The sequence below is a fragment of the Scyliorhinus canicula genome, chromosome 18, assembly GCF_902713615.1.
Source record: "Scyliorhinus canicula chromosome 18, sScyCan1.1, whole genome shotgun sequence".
Lineage (NCBI taxonomy): Eukaryota > Metazoa > Chordata > Chondrichthyes > Carcharhiniformes > Scyliorhinidae > Scyliorhinus > Scyliorhinus canicula.
The window spans coordinates 113751503-113769324 of NC_052163.1; the positions used below are offsets into that span (position 1 = coordinate 113751503).

Genomic DNA, 17822 nt, shown 5'->3' on the forward strand with positions numbered 1-17822 from the left:
GAGAGAGAGGAGAGAATGAAAGCAAGAAAGACAAGTGTGATATTCAAGTTTCTGGACAGAAAACCATCTGACTGCAGAGCCCAGTGAACGGGATTTTCCTGTAAATGAGCTGAATGGTGTGAGGCAAGTTTTCAGGTGAGAGTCTGGGAGGGAGCAAGTCACCGTCCTCGATTGCACAAGATTGATCAACTTGCAGTAGAGCATTGGTGCGGCGGAGCAGAGTCTGATTGTCTGCAGGGCGGGAAGAGAGAAAAGTGCAGTCAGACACTGGGCCAAGCGCTCCGCTGACCATCGGCAGTTTAGTGAGAGTGCTGCACTGTCAGTGAGTGTTGTCATTTTGACGAGGCATTAAACTGTGGACCCTTCTGCTGTCTCTCGATTAGAAGAGCAGGGAGGAGTGCTCAACCAACCCTCCACCGTCATCACTGAAATCCAATTGTCCGCCCGTAATCGCACTGCTGCTTGCGGGATCCTGCTTTGCACTAAATTGGCGACCGCATTTTCTGTGTTAAAACAACAGCCACACATCAAAAAATACTTCCTTGTTTGTAAAGCACTTGGGGAATGTGTAGAAGAGCTAAATAAATGCAAATCTTTTAATTTCCACAGCAAATGTGAACAATATTGGTGTTTAACATAAAAGATGGAGAGTTATCGGGATTGGACGAAAATCTCAGGTGATCATTTAATCCCGACAGTGCAGAAGGAGGCCATTCGGCCCATCGGGTCTGCACCGACCCATTGAATGAGCACTCTTCCCATGTCCACGTCACCCTATCCCCATAACCTAACCTGCACATCCCTGGGTGCTAAGGGGCAATTTCTAATGGCCAATCCATGGACCCACACTCTCACGCAGACACAGGGAGAATGCACAAACTCCATGCAGGCAGTGAGCCAGGGCAGGAATTCAACCGGGGTCCCTGGCGCTGGAAAGGCTGCGGTGCTAACCACTGTGCCACCCATTATGTAGTCTACTGTGAAATCAGAATTTATTACACTCATCGTGCATGTCAGCGCATGATGTACAAGCTGCTGCTTATTCTGCACAGACCAACCGCATTCTTATTCTGCACTTGCTCGCCCACTGATCACAGATTCACCGAGAATCACAACGCATAACAGTGTAGAAGAGGCCCTTTGGACCATCTAGTCTGCACTGATTCATGAAAGACACCTGACTTGCCTACCTAATCCCACTTGGCCCATAGCCTCGAATGTTAAAATGTGCCAAGTTCTCATCCAGGCACTTTTTAAAGGATGTGAGGTAACCCACCTCTACCACCCTCCCAGGCAGTGCGTTCCAGACTGTCACCACCCCCTGGGTAAAAACGTTTTTACAAATCCCCGCTCCTCCCCCAAACCTCCTGCACCTCACCTTGAGGATTATACATAAGGGCAGAACAGAGTTTGTCTGCGATGCTGTCAGCAGTCAAATAACCAGTTGTACGGTCATGTGTGGGTGGTGTCCGATGCTAGTCTCTCAGTTTTAAGCTCACTCCTGCAGGGTCCCCCCCCCCCCCCCCCCCCCCCCCCCCCAACCACGAGGTTGGGCCACACTAGAATGGACCTGATTGGATTTTCCCTCAGCCCGCTCGGTGGAACTGGCTCCAGATGTGGCTGGTACTGATTTGAGCATAAAGCAATCAGCGTGTTTCCCTTCTCTGTCTCTGAGGTCAAACCCCCTCCAATAATCAATCCTTCCCTTTATCTGCAGCATTTGTAACAACTGCAGTGAAGCAGAATTCTGACCTTCTCCCATCAGCTACAATGTTCAGTCTGTGAGCATGTCTCCCCCCACCGACCCTGTCAGAAATATACACACTCCATGACTGTCATCAGTTACACTTCTGTCATAACTTTCCGAGGGCGCGGTGTCTCCTGTGATATTATGATGTGTGATGCCTCATTTTCCTCCTTCTCCTTCAGCAACTTGCATCTATATAGCAGCTTTAACCTCGCAGATCAAGTCATAGCAATGTAATCTAAAATTAAATAAGCATAACGCTGTTGTGTTATGAACACTGGGATAACACAGGCTGCAACTGGATGCAGCTTTAACCAAAAGATACTCCAGACCTTGACGTTAGTTCAATCTAATTTATTGAACCAGTAGCACAGTTTTCTATGACTTCGACTCTCTGCTAAGTGCGGTTACTCTGCCTGACTGAACCAGACGAGTTCTTAGCCACGTACTGGAGGTGTGATACCATACATACACCCTGACTCACTCTGTAGATGTTCATCAGTGGAAAGAGGTGGAGTGTGAGTGCCTCGTGCCTTTTTATAGTGAGATACCAACTCTGAGTGTCCTGCCTGTTCATTGGTCATGTCCTGTTCTCTTGTGTTCATTAGCTGCCTGTCTGTATATCATTATCTGCATGTCTGCATATCAAGACAAAAGCCACATACGAAGATGAGATGAATTTTTTTGTGAGTATGGTGGGCCTTTTTTATAAAAAATGGAATTGCAACAGTTCCGAAGGTGGCCATTCGGCCCATGGAGTCTGCACCGGCCCTCCGAAAGAGCATACCAGCTAGGTCCACTCTCCTGCCCTATTCATGTAACCCCACCTAACCCACACCTCTTTGGAAACAAAGGGGCAATATTTAGCACGGCCAAGCCACCTGACCCGCACATCTCTGGACTGTGGGAGGAAACCAGAGCACCAGGAGGAAACCCACACAAACACCGGGAGAAAGTGCAAACTCCACACTCACCCAAGGCTGGGATCGAACCTGGGTCACTGGAGCTGTGAAGCAGAAGTGCTAACCACTGTGCCACCGTCTTTGGAACTCTCTTCCTCAAAGGGAGTGGAAGCAAAGACGCTGAATAATTTTAAGGCAGCGGTCATAGAATCATAGAATTTACAGTGATAAGGAGGCCATTCGGCCCATCGAGTCTGCACCGGCTCTTTGAAAGAGCACCATGCACAAGCCCACACCTCCACTCCATCCCCATAACCCAGTAACCTGACCCAACACTAAGGGCAATTTTGGACACTAAGGGCAATTTAGCATGCACATCTTTGGACTGTGGGAGGAAAGCGGAGCACCCGGAGGAAACCCACGCAGGCACGGGGAGAACGTGCAAACTCTGCACAGACAGTGAACCAAACCGGGAATCGAACCTGGGACCCTGGCGCTGTGAAGCAATTGTGCTAACCACAATGCTATCGTGCTGCCCGGTCGATAGATTCTTGTTGAGCAAGGAGGGGGTGAGAGGTAACCGGGGTGGATGGGAGGTTACTTTCCGAACAGCCATGATCTTATTGAATGGCGGAGCAGACTCGAGGGGCCAAGTGGCCGCTCCTAATTCGTGTAGAGATTGTGGGACATTGAGCAAATTCTTGGTTCACAGGACTTGGTTTTAAAGAGCGTTTTAAAGAGGAAAAGGGAGGGAGGGAGGCGGAGGGGATTGGGGAGGGAGGCGGAGGGGATTGGGGAGGGAGGCGGAGGGGATTGGGGAGGGAGGCGGAGGGGATTGGGGAGGGAGGCGGAGGGGATTGGGGAGGGAGGCGGAGGGGATTGGGGAGGGGGGCGGAGGGGATTAGGGACCTGGTTCCAGCACCTGGGGTGCTTTGACAACATTAGGCTTGGCTGTCAGTGGTGAGACAGAGGAAGTGAGAGATCGGAACATGAAGGTGAGGATTTAGAATAGACCTATCGGCAGACCGCGAGCCAATCTAGTCTGCGAGCAGAGCGGGGGATGGGTGAACGGGACTCGGTGCAAGTTTGGATTTGGACAGCAGAGGTTTGGATGTACTCCAGTTTATTGAGGGCAGGAAGTCGGTCAGGAGAGTGTCAGGATTAGTTTGTGCTGGGGAGGTAATAACGGCATGGGTGAGAGTTTTCGCAGCAAATGATCTGAGTTACAGACATGAGGAGGACAATGTTGGTGGTCACACCACCAGGGATGGTGTAGAGTCTGACACCCATCTCAGCCATGCTGAGGTTATGAACAGGTGGGTGGTCCATTTAGTATATTCCTTTAAACATCAGCATTTATCCGTACAGACCTCAGTGATGCATTTTTGTAATTAATTCCGTATTGCTGTGAAACAATTGTCCTTTGGCACTGGTACTTGACCTACAGGGTACAAATCCGGTGTGAAAACTCTAACCTGCTCCCGAATCGGAGTGGAAGTTGCTGTCCTGGCAATCATTCAGTGTGGTGTTGGGCGAGCACTGATCTGATTCCCATTGACCTCTTTACACAGAGAGTGGTGAACCCAGTGCCACAGGAAGAGGCTGAGGTGAATTGATAGATTCATTTACCGTAGGGGGGAAACGCATGAGGGAGAAAAGGAATATTTTGGAGAGCTTCATCAGAAGGTTACAAGGGTTCCAACCATTAGATTGACCAACGATTGCATGAAGCTTCAGGGGATATTTGATTGAGCTTTTTAGGGTTTTGAATGGAAACGATGGGGTGAATGGATGGAATTTTTTTTTCACTGGTGTGTGTGTCGAGGACAAGGGGACATCACCTGAAAAATCAAGAGGAGAAGTGGTAAGGGCAGCACGGTGGCCTAGTGGTTAGCACAACTGCCTCACGGCGCTGAGGTCCCAGATTCGATCCCGGCTCTGGGTCACTGTCTGTGTGGAGTTTGCACATTCTCCCTGTGTCTGCGTGGGTTTCGCCCCCACAACCCTAAAATGTGCATAGTAGGTGGATTGGCCACGCTAAATTGCCCCTTAATTGGAAAAAATAATTGGGTAATCTAAATTTATTTTTTTTTAAAAAGAGAAGTGGTAATGTAAAATATTCTGTCATTTTAAAAATCAGGAGATGACTGCTCAGTCGATCATTTTAAAACTGCCAAGTGATAGATTATTTTTCTTTGCTGGGCAAGGGTATAAAGAATATGGAGCAAGAGGCTGGAGTTAAAATATACATCAGCCTCAGAGATCAGATCTCTGTGAATGGCGGAACAGGCTGATAGGGATGGGGCTGAATGGCCTTCCTATTACTTCATTTGCAACCAGCTCTATGTCCACAATTGGAGCTGGGTGTGTTGGCCCAATCACAGCGTGAGCGAGACAAGATGGGTGACGGAGGAGAAGGTGTTGCAGCTCTGAGTACCAAAGCCTTTTCTATTTATCAATGAATGGGATATTGTTAATATCTTTTGAAATGACTGTGTACAAAACATTCCAACAGTTTTGCAGCCAATGACCTCAACGCTGACAGTGTGCCCCCCCCCCCCTCGAATTCCTCACGAGAGCATTTTAAAAAAACCTTTAGGAAACATTCTTACTGGAGGAGAATTGATCTCTCACGATGTGCATACGGGGGAATGGAACATTTACTGAATTTTGTGAGGTTGTTACATTGGGCAAGGTTTTCATTATTAGTGATGCGAATCCGTCACTAATAATGGGACTGCATTAGAACGAGCTTGAATCAGAGGAACAGAATGTTTGGGAATGGGGAAGTCTTCGGAGCTGGAAAGATTTATGGGGGGAGGGTTCATATTAGCACTAAATTGACAATCTTTGAACGGTCACAGTATGCCCAACCTGCAAAATAACACCGGCAGTAATGGTGCAGGTAGGGAAGCTTTACCTGTTTCTTTTGTAAAAAGTTTTTTTCTGGAACTCTTATGACGATTTGCTGCACAGGAACTGGCCATTTGGCTGACCGGGTGTTTGCCTGTGTATTTATGTGCCACACTAGCCTGCCCCTATACCTCGCTCCATCTAATGGTACGGACATTACATTGGTTCAAGAGAAGGCCAAATAGGTCAGAGAGCTGCTGATCTTTGACTGGACAGAAAAAAAGAGGATTTCCTTTTTTTAATAACGCCTTCCAGAACCTCCGGCATCCCAAAGCCCTTTACAGTCCACCGCATGTCTTGTTGCAATGTAGAAAATGCAGTAGCCAATTTGTGCACAAGCTCCGACAAAGGGGCAATACAATAAAAACCAGATAATCTATCGTAATGATGATTTGAGGGATTAGCATTGGCCAGGATACTGAGGGAAAAACTCTTCCCCCCCCCCCCCCCCCCCCCCCCCCCCTGCCAAAACACCACAAATCTGTGTAGCATCGCAGAGGAAGAGGAGACAGTTTAATCCCTTGAATTGTTCTCTCAACCTGTATCTTAATTCCATCTGTCCACCTTTGTTCTATAATCCCCTTACTGGACAAAAATCTCGGTTTTAATTGCTTCCTGACATCCCCCTGTGTCCCCCTGTGTTGGAGTCATCGCATCAGCGGAAGTAGGACAAATAGAGCAAAACCATCAATTCCTTTTGTGATCTTAATTGGATCACTCCTTGATCTCCTGAACTCGAGGGAATACAAGCCTGATCCGGGCAGTTTCCCCTCTTTCCTCCTAGAATCGCTCTGGCGTATCATTCCACTTTGACAAAGTTTCCCACTGACCACTCTCATCTTTTACAAGCGCCTCTCGATGGCTGTAATTTTCTCTCGGGCTCCCTGTCTGAGCTCCCATCGAGAGCCATTCCCTGCTCTGATTTAAGCCCTGCTGCTGCCGTGATGCAGGTGGATTGGGCTGGCCAGGAAACATCCCAAGATCTCAGAGCCTTGGCATGCAAGGTTCATCCCAGCGGTGGAGGAGAGCTTCCCTCCCAGACCCACCACCTTGAACATCACTGGAGGAACTTCGCAGAGAGTCTGTCCAAAACTGCTGGAAACTTGTGGCCTGGGCTTGAACTGGGCATTTCCTGGTCCTGACTGATCTCTGCTCCCTGCAGACTTGCTCCAGGAGCACGTCACAAAGGCCCCATGCATGCTCAGGCTTTAAATAGGATAAGCAGACGTTAGCCTGGCTGTCGGCACATAAATAGAAGTCTTACTTCAACCCACAGTGGAAGGGTTTGTGTTATCCATTAAGTAAGCAAGCTGGGACCTTTCAGAGTCCTGTGAACCCAGCCAGTTCTAGGCACAGTCTCATGAGACGCGACATTCTAAAAGTAAAACTCCCTCTGCTTTCTAAAAAGGAAATCGTGAATTTGCTGAGAGAAAGTTTGCTTCTGTTAAGTGTTCTTGGCCTTGCTGTCGCTCTGGAGCCCAGCCTCTCCGTCTCGCGCTGCTTTCCCCCGCCTGCAGTAGACATTCAGCCGCACACGGAATAGGACCCAGTATGTTCAATCATAATGATATCCCAGAAAGAATGACTTGCATTTGGATAGCCCCTTTCACATCCTCAGGATGTCCCAAAGTGCTTTGCAGTCAATGAAGCATTTTTGCTATGTAGTCACTCTGCTTACTTAATAATAATAATCTTTATTATTGTCACAAGTAGGCTCACATTAACACTGCAATGAAGTTACTGTGAAAATCACTTAGTTGCCACATTCCGGCGCCTGTTCGGGTACACAGAGGGAGAATTCAGGATGGCCAATTTAACTAAAAAGCTTGTCTTTCGGGACTTGTGGAAGGAAACCGGAGCATCCGGGGGAAACCCACGCAGACACGGGGAGAACGTGCAAACGCCACACAGACAGTGACCCAAGCCGGGAATTGATCCCGGGTCCTTGACGCTGTGAAGCAACAGTGCTAACCACTGTGCTACCGTGCCGTCCACAAGTCGGGAATGCAGCTAGCCCATTTGTGCACAGCAAGCTCCCTCCCACAGACAGAAATGTGAAAGCGACTGGATAGTCAGCTTTTTAACAGTGTTGATAAACATTAACCTGGATACCTGGGGGAACTCCTCTGCCCTTCTTCCACTAGTGTTGTGGGATCATTTACACTCACCTGAGAGGGCAGACGTGTCCAAAAGACCTCACCACTGTTGGTGTTGGCAACCGTGATTAAATGTATTCCTGGAGATTTGTCACATGGCCGACCCACCTGCCACAGGAAGTAGTTTACCCTCATTTACTCAACCAAAACACCTCATCATTTTGAACACCTCCATTAAATCTCCTCTTAGCCTCCCGGCTCTGATTAGTTTCAAATGTCATTGGTTGTAAAGCGATTTGTGACTTCTGAGGACATGAATGGCTGATGAGAAAAGCAGATACAGGGTGTGATTTAGCCAATGGGAATTATGTTCCATAGTGAGCGCGTTTAGCTGCATGTATACCGGTGCTCGAGGCACTGAGAAAGAAGACTACCTAACGCCACTCTGGCTAGATACAGGGCCTACAGCGGGATGCACGCAGCCGTGGCCGCACATCATTCAGTACTGTGGAGCTCCTCCCGCTGAAACTCCTCCCTCTCACCTGTGCTGGGCACTCCACCTGATCACTGCATGTAAAAAATGCCAACTTGACAGTGCCTGGGTGACACCCTGTCCAGAGGACATTCATCTGGGGGGGCCTCCAATCCCCCAGGAGACCCCCACAAGTGCTGTTCCGGCTGGTCCCTGTTTGTGGAGACTAGAATTTAACGGCACTCATCCAAGGCAAAGGGGATAGATCCGAACACCTCGGTTACCTCAGAGAACTGCACATTAAAGTGAGACTAGCTGTCTCACTCCAATATGCAGATTTGTCAAAAAGTGATCTCGCCGACAATGGGTGGGCTTCACATCGCGTTCAATCTTGCGAGGTGTAACGAGTTGGGTTGAAGTGAGTGGGGTCTGCCATCATTTACCAGCCATGTTGCACTGCGGCGCGCTGCTTTTCGGGCGCAGTGTAGCCGGTAGATCCCCCACAGTCTTTAAAGCTTCGACAGTAGATCATAGAATTTACAGTGCAGAAGGAGGCCATTGGGCCCATCGAGTCTGCACCGGCCTTTACAAAGAGCACCCTACTCCAAGCCCACGTATCTACCTGATCCCCGTAACCCCCACTTAACCTTTTTGGACACTAAGGGCAATTTAGCATGGCCAATCCACCTAACCTGCACATCTTTGGACTGTGGCAGGAAACCGGAGAACCCGGAGGAAACCCACGCACACATGGGGAGAATCTGCAGACTCCGCACAGACAGTGACCCAGTCGGGAATCGAACCTGGGACCCTGGAGCTGTGAAGCAACTGTGCTAACCACTATACTACCGTCGTGCCCACCTTCAGCCCTTCCCATAATGCCATTTAGCCCACCCCTCACTGTTGCTAGGTGTTGCTTTTACTTAATTGCTCTGTTTTATAACCTTTGCTCTAGAGTCGCCAGGTATCTTTCTGATACCACCACGAGGTTCAAGTTCAGGTGCTGATCAATAACTCAATACACCAGTTAGTAAGTTTCAAATCAAAACACATTTATTATACAAACAGTCAATCACTACTCGTGCATAAAACTCTACTTACTATCGCTATAACTAAAGGCCTATACTTAGCTTTCAAATGACCCACCAGGTCAGAGGAACAATGGCCTTTATCCGGGTCTGAATCTGCTGGCTTCAAAGCTGGTATGGAATAGTAGCTAGGAGCGCCTATCTCGTAGCGTGCGTTAACTGGAGACTTACTTGTTTAGAACATAGAACAGCACAGAACAGGCCCTTCGGCCCTCGATGTTGTGCCGAGCCATGATCACCCTACTCAAGCCCACATATCCACCCTATACCCGTAACCCAATAACCCCCCCCCCTTAACCTTACTTTTTAGGACACTACGGGCAATTTAGCATGGCCAATCCACCTAACCCGCACATCTTTGGACTGTGGGAGGAAACCGGAGCACCCGGAGGAAACCCACGCACACACGGGGAGGACGTGCAGACTCCGCACAGTCAGTGACCCAGCCGGGAATCGAACCTGGGACCCTGGAGCTGTGAAGCATTTATGCTAACCACCATGCTACCGTGCTGCCCTGTTTAGCTGTTTAGTGCAGCTGCTAGGCAGGTCTCTCCTTGCTGAGAGTCACAGTCAAGAGCTCTTCAAGAACTGCCGCGCCCTTTTGGGCGGACCCCAGACCTGGTCCCAATTAATTGGACCATGTCCCAATCGATTTATCCAATACTGGAGCTGTTCCCTAATTGCTGGGCGGTTCCTATGTGTCCGTTGGCCTTCCTTTGTCCTGGCTCCCGCTGGCACCAGGGAGTCTGGTTTGGTCCTGATCGCTTCAATGTATCTAATTGTTCCTGGGGATTGCTCTTTAGTATGTAGATGGCTATTGGTTTCGGTTCTGTCTGGGTTCCGTAAGTCTTAATACACAGGAAACCTTGCACCTGCTTGTTTTCCTGTGCCTGGCCGATTTTCCCTGCATTCTTTGCGGGCCTCCATTTTGGAATCGGGAAGTGGCCACCCCAGGTGGCTACATCACGGCTCAGATACGCTGGGGAACTGTGCGGTGAGATGCAGCACATTGACCAAAGGGTGTTTACAGGTGTATGATTACCCGTTTCATACAGTAAACCTTCATCGCTTCAGTTCACCTTGCCTCAGTGCCGAATTTTGTTTGGCAGAAGTACCTTGGATGTTTTACCATGTTGGGGGCACTAAATGCATGATGTACCGACATTTAGTTTTCCAGAAATCAGAATGTATTTGAGCTGGAATCTGATACTTTGTTTTAGAAAATATTTTATTGTTGATTTGATCTTAGTTTTCAGACTAGTTCGGTACAACATCGTGGGCCGAAGGGCCTGTACTGTGCTGGACAGTTCTATGTTCTATTGTGGCTTTTAGAATTTTAACACTTTTCAACAACAAAACCATCATCTCTCTCTCTCTCTCCTCTCTCCTCTCTCTCTCTCTCTCCCTCTCCCTCCCCCCCCCCCCCCCCCACATAAACCTCAACCAACATGGCTTATAAAAACACACCGCCAGCCCTCCCGCCATTGGCTTTCCTATCCTCATTTGAAAATCTGATATTAAAGACACCGGGGGACACAGAGCTAGATGAGGGAGGGGAGGGGTGGGGCGAGGGAGGTCACTGCGCAGCATTATTGCTAGCATTGACCTGTCGGGTTAAATGGCTTATTTCTGTGCTGTCAAAAATGTGTTCAGGTTGGGGGGGATTGTCCATGCTAAATTTCCCTTTCTTGTCCAAAAGATAGGCAGGTGGGGTTACGGGGTTACCAGGAAAGACCAGGGATTGGGCCTAGGTGGGGTGCTCTTTCGGAGAGTCGGTGCAGTCTCAATGAGCCAAATAGCCTCCTGTCCTGTAAGGATATTATGGCTTCTAATTCTGTGTCAAATGAATCAGAATAAGATCAGCGCCTTTTGAGTTTTGTGACAGAAGTTCCTTCGAGTGTGACCATAATTTGAAAGATCTTCATGGGCTGTGAAGCACTTTGCGATGCCCAGCTGACATGGAAGGCGCTACAGAAGTGCAACTTGACGCCTTTCCTTGCACATGAAACAAAGGAGCCAAGGAAGATCGTGCGGCACATGGGCCTCTGCTGCCACCCAGTGTTGGCTTCTTGAATTTACTCCTCTCCATTGACAGGTTTTCTCCAATCGCGGCAAAGTCTGATGTCGGGCGGGAAATGTGGCATTGACCCCGCCAAAATGTTGCAGGACTTGGAAGGAAAAGGAGGCAGGCAGGGGTTCTGGTTTTCCCACCCTGCCATAAATTCAGCGCTTAGATCGTAGAATTATAGAAACCCTACATTGCAGAAGGAGACCATTTGGCTCATCAAGTCTGCACCAGCTCTCTAAAAGAGCACCCAACCTAGGCATATGGCCCCCCCACCCTATCCCCATAATCCAGTTGTGGTGAATGTGTAACTGGTAATACACACTGTACCTTACTGTTGTCCCTGTGGGCCCCATCTGTGAGCCACTGTGCGGCTCTGCCCACAGGGGGAGATGAGGAGCATGTACAGGGCTCTGCCCTAGGCTCCAACCCCTTTAGGGAGTATAAGTCCTGCGGTCCTGCGAGTCCGCCCTCAGTATCGTGCAGTCGCAGGCAGGCCCAGTTGTAAGCCGATTAAAGCCACAGTTTACTCCAACTCGTGTCTCTGAGTGAATTGATGGTCGCATCAATTTAATCGACTTAAAGAACTACTATGGAATCAGCCCTCAAACCTGACCGACTGGAACTCGATCCACAGGCCGCAGAGGCAAAGGAAATTTTTTTGCATTGGCTTCGGTGCTTCAAGGCCTACCTGGCTGCATCGATGACTTCCTCCGTTACAGATGAACAGAAACTAAGTCTACTCCATGCACGGGTGAGCCATTGTATTTCTACTCAATTTAATGAAGTTGACTTGCACTGAGGCCCTCGCGATACTCGACCGCCTGTACGTGTGGCCCGTGAACGAAGTCTACGCGCGACACATCTTCACAACTCGTTGTCAGTGCCCTGGGGAGTCACTAGATGACTATCTACGCGACCTCAAAGCCCTAGCACACGACTGTAACTACCAGGCCATGACAGCCACTCAGCACATGGACGCGCCGTCCGAGACGTGTACGTTGCAGGGGTCCAATCAAATTATGTGCGGCAGCGTCTCCTGGAGAAAGGGGCCCAGGACCTGGAGGACACGGTAAAACTGGCGACCTCGCTGGAGGTCACTTTCCAAAGTCTAATTGCGTTCCCGGCCGATCACGCCACCCCATCGTGGACCCCCGACCAAAGGCTGCCCCAGGCCTGCGCCGCTCGGCCACCCGCCCACCACGGAGGACTATCGTGCCATTGTTGTGGCCAGCTCCAACACCCCCGCCATCAATGCCCGGCCCGCAACGCGAGCTGCAGCAGCTGCGGGCGAAAGGGACGCTTCGCTAAGGTCTGCCTGGTCAAGCCTAAGCACTCGAACTCTAACTCGAACACTCGCTCCTCCGACTCTCAGGCCCGCAGACCCCGCAATGTGGCAGCGTGTCTGCCGACTCCGCCTCCACACATGTGCGACTCACAGGGGCCGCCATCTTGGCCATCCTCCCCAACACGGCCGGCTATGTGCGATCCATGGGGGCCGCCATCTTGGGCGCCATTTTCCTCGCCGCCCGCCACGTGTGATCAACGGCGGCCGCCAGCTTGGTCATCAACCCGCTACGCCACTTGAAGATTACGACCTTCACGGACAGCCATCGCGGGGCCGCTCCAACAACGCCGACCACGCCACCAACTATCCTCAACTCGGCGCAGTCACCTTGGACCAGTCGCGGCCCAAGCACCTCAAGAGCTCCATGATGTCCGTCCGGATCAACGGATGCGAGACACCGTGCCTGTTCGGCTCCGGGAGCACTGACGGCTTCGTTCACCTGGATCTGGTAAGGCGCTGTTCGCTCCCGATATTCCCGACACAGCAAACAATCTCCCTCGCCTCGGGGTCGCACTCAGTCCAAATACAGGGGCGCACTACTGCGACTCTGACCATACAGGGCGCCGATTACACTAATTTCCAACTGTATGTGCTCCCAGACCTCTGCGCCCCTCTCCTCCTGGGACTGGATTTCCAGTGCAACCTCAGGAGCCTAACACTCAGCTTTGGCGGACCCCTGCCCCCACTCACTATATGCACCCTAGCAAATCTGAAAATCGACCCCCCTCCACTCTTCACTAATCTCACTGCCAACTGCAAACCAGTGGCCACTCTCAGCAGGAGATATAGTTTACAGGACAGGGTGTTTATCAGATCCGAAGTCCGACGTCTCTTGCATGAAGGAGTCATAGAGGCCAGTAATAGCCCCTGGAGAGCTCAGGTGGTGGTCGTCAAAACCAGGGAAAAGCTCCGCCTGGTGGTTGATTACAGCCAGACCATTAACTGGTTTACGCACCTTGATGTGTACCCCCTCCCCCGGATTGCAGACATGGTAAATCAGATCGCACAGGACCACGTGTTCTCCACGGTTGATCTGAAGTCTGCATACCACCAGCTCCCAATCCGCCCGGAGGACCGCCACTAGACGACGTTCGAGGCAGACGGCTGCCTCTTCCATTTCATCCGGGTTCCCTTTGGTGTCACGAACGGGGTTTTGGTGTTCCAACAAGCAATGGACCGAATGGTGGACCAGTACGGGCTGCGGGCCATTTTCCCGTACTTGCATAACGTCACCATCTGCGGCCATGACCAGCAGGACCACGATGCCAACCTCCACCGATTTCTCCAGACCGCCCAAAAATTCACCTACAATAAGGAGAAATGCGTTTTCCGCACTACCAAGGTAGCCATCCTCAGCTACGTCGTGGAAATCGGGGTCCTAGGACCCGACCCTGACCGCATGCGCCCCCTCTTACAACTCCCTCTCCCTCAGTGTCCCAAGGCCCTCAACAGGTGCCTCGGATTTTTTTCATACTATGCCCAGTGGTTCCCCCATTTGCGGACGAAACCCGCCCACTATTTAAGGCCACCCTCTTCCCACTGTCAGCCGAGGCTCGTCAGGCCTTCAACTGCATTAAGGTGGACATCGCCAAAGCCGCCATGCGTGCGGTAGACGAGTCTGTCCCATTCCAGGTGGAGGGCGACGCATCAGACGTCGCTCTCGCTTAACCAAGCAGGCAGGCCGGTAGCATTCTTTTCCCGAACCCTCTCCACTTCGGAACTTCGACACTCCTCAGTCGAAAAGGAAGCCCAAGCCATTGTGGAAGCCGTGCGGCACTGGAGGCACTACCTCGCGGGTAGGAGGTTTACCCTCATCACCGACCAAAGATCGGTTGCCTTCACGTTTGACAACTCGCAGCGGGGCAAAATCAAGAATGACAAAATCTTACGGTGGAGGATTGAACTCTCCATCTATAATTACGATATAGTATATCGTCCTGGGATGCTCATCGCACCCCCAGATGCCATGTTCCGCGGCACATGCGCCAGTGTGCAAGACGACCAACTACAGGCTATCCACAATGACCTCTGCCACCCGGGGGTCACCCGGCTCGCCCATTACATCAAGGCCCGCAACCTGGCCTTCTCCACCGAGGAGGTCAAAGCCGTAACCAGGAATTGCCTGGTCTGCACTGAGTGTAAACCGCACTTCTATAGACCAGACAAGGCCCACCTGGTAAAGGCATCCCGGCCCTTTGAACACCTGAGTATTGATTTCAAATGGCCCCTCCCTTCGAACAACCGTAACACCTACTTTCTCAACATTATAGATGAGTTCTCCCGTTTCCCTTTTGCCATCCCATGCCCCGATATGACCACCCCCACGGTTATCAGAGCCCTGCACAGCGTCTTCACCCTGTTCGGTTTCCCCAACTATGTCCACAGTGACAGGGGTTCGCCCTTCATGAGCAACGAACTGCGTCAGTACCTGCTCAGCAAGGGCATCGCCTCGAGTAGGACTACCAGTTATAAACCCAGGGGGAACGGGCAGGTGGAGAGGGAGAACGCAACAGTCTGGAAGACCGTCCTACTGACACTACGGTCCAGGAATCTCCTGATCTCCCACTGGCAGGAGGTCCTCCCCGATTCGCTCCATGCTATTAGGTCCCTCCTTTCAGACTCCTCATGATCCCGAATCAGACTCCTCATGATCGTTTATTTGTCTTCCCTAGGGGAACTACCACGGGGGCCTCGCTTCCATCCTGGTTGTGGACACCGGGCCTTGTCCTCCTTCGGAAACACGTTCGGGCACATAAGACCGACCCCCTGGTAGAGAGGGTCCAGCTCCTGCACTCGAACTCCCACTACGCGCATGTCGAACACCCCGATGGCCGGCAAGACACCGTCTCCCTCCGGGACCTGGCACCCGCAGGCTCTACCGCCAATATACCCCCCACACTACACCCCACCCGACCTCCCACACTCTGCGTCCCCGCGCCTATTTGCTTCCCGCGCTCCCTTCCACCCGGTACAGTAGTCCGTAGGAACGAAGCTCAGGAAGAACCATCCCCGGAATCCGCCCCCGGACCCGCACTGAACATCCTTCCACAGCCATTCGAAACTGCTGCAACACCAGTGCTTTGTCGGTCGCAACGCACGATCTGGGCGCCGGACCGACTGAACTTGTCGACCCGTCACCCCCGAGGGACTTGATGTTTTAACAGGTGGTGAATGTGTAACTGGTAATTCACACTGTACCTTACTGTTGGCCCTGTGGGCCGCATCTGTGAGCCACTGTGCGGCTCTGCCCACAGGGGGAGATGAGGAGCATGTACAGGGCTCCGCCCTAGGCTCCACTCCCTTTAGGGAGTATAAGTGCTGCGGTCCTGCGGGACCGCCCTCAGTATCATGCAATCGCAGGCAGGCTCAGTTGTAAGCCGATTAAAGCCACAGTTTACTCCAACTCATGTCTCTGAGTGAATTGATGGTCGCATCACCAGTAACCCCACCTAACCTCTTGGACACTGAGAAACAATTTAACATGGCCGATCCACCTAACCTGCACATCTTAGGACTGTGGGAGGAAATGGAGCACCCGGAGGTAACCCACGCAGACATGGGGAGAAAGCACAAATTCCACACAGCCAGTTACCTGAGGCTGGAATTGAGCCCGGGTCTCTGGAGCTGTGAGGCAGCAGTGCTAACCACCTTACCCCCCTACCCTGACATGAGAGTTTCCCCCACCCCCCTAGCCTGACACGGGAGCCCCTACCCCACCCCAGTATCCATGGCATTCTGGGGGGAGAGAGTTCCGGGAGTCCACTCCGTTTCTGTGAACAAGTGTTTCCTGACGTCACCCCTGAACGGCCTGGGTTTTCCCCCCATTATTCTGGACTCCCCCCCCCTCCAGAGGCAATTGTTTTGTCTCTTACTCTATCAACTCCTTAAATCAGTTTGAAATGTCAATTACTTCACCAGCCCCCCCCCCCCCCCCCCCCCCCCCCCCCTCCCGCCACCCATTCGAAACCCAAAGCCAGGTTTGTGCAACCTGTCCACATTTTAACTCTCTTGTTTTTGGCCGTGGTGTAATTTTGGTAAATCTGTACCATTACCACTCCAGGCAAAAATATATCCAAATATATCCTGGGGGAACGGTTTTGAGGAACAGCAGGTTCCCCCCAGTGTCCTGTCCACAAAAACACCTATCTGGCCATTATTGTAATAATAATAATAATCTTTTATTGTCACAAGTATGAAGTTAATGTGAAAAGCCCCTAGCCGCCACATTCCAGCGCCTCTTCGGGTAAGCTGGTATGGGAATTGAACCCGCGCTGCTGGCCTTGTTCTGCATCACTAACCAGCTGTCTAGCCCACTGAGCTAAATGTTGCAGTTAGTGAGATCTTGCTGTCTGTGAAATAGGCCGCTGGTTTCCCATAAGACGAGGCAGGAAGATCTCAAAAAGCAACTTCATTGGCTGTGAGACTGCCCCGAGGTGGTGAGAGCCGCTACATAATCAAAGTGTTTGTGTTTGGTGAGAGGTGGGTGAAGGAGCCCAGGTCCCTCCTGCCAACGCTTCACCTCTTGCCAGCATCGATGGGAAGGCCTTGGCAGCCCTGCATCCCACTCAGCGGAACAATCAGAAAGATGCATGGAATGTTAACCTTTATAGCGAGAGGACAGAGAACATGAAAGGAATGAAATCCTACCCCAGGGGAGAACAAGGAAAGAAATTTGCAAAGTAAATAAAACAAAAGAAAATAAAGCTAAACAGAAGCGACTAAGCCATCTTTGTTTCCGAGGCAACCAATTAAACATGGCAGCCTGCAGCCGTTGCCTAGGACACACACTGCCTTTGCTGTGCGAACCAATGATTGTACAGTTCTGCAAAGTTGTTGAAACTTGCTGGAAGAATTGAACACAGGCCAGATGTTTGACTTTAGATGTGAGAAGCTGGGCACAGCCAACACATGCCTTGTGGGATGACATCACGGGGTCAGGGTCAAAGGGCAAGAATGGGAAGAGTTCAAGTCCCAGAGGGCCCTTGGTCTGGAACTGAGCCAATCACGCAGGTCGTAGAATTCATGTGGTCCCTGGGTGATAAAGTCTGAATGTGGGAAACGATGAGTGGGGCTGGAGGAGGCAGTGGCTGGCAGCTGTTTTCTGTGTGGTCTCCATCAGGGACCCGTGCCAGTCCTCGGGCAGTGATGGGATGATGTGTGTTGCTCTCAGATCTGCCATCCCCCCCCCCCC

At 51.1% G+C, this 17822-nt stretch overlaps 1 protein-coding gene across 7 annotated transcripts in view; it reads left to right on the plus strand.

Moving 5' to 3' along the window:
* The window catches only part of LOC119952875 (cAMP-specific 3',5'-cyclic phosphodiesterase 4C-like), a 392881-nt gene that overhangs the window by 290284 nt on the left and 84775 nt on the right, over positions 1-17822 (plus strand). The window contains exon 1 of one of the 7 annotated variants that reach the window (XM_038776475.1): positions 30-135. The exons of the other annotated variants lie outside the window; for them this stretch is intronic. The gene's annotated coding sequence lies outside the window, so the exon portion shown is untranslated. Of the gene's footprint in view, positions 1-29; positions 136-17822 lie in introns of those variants that run through there. 7 annotated transcript variants of the gene reach the window in all.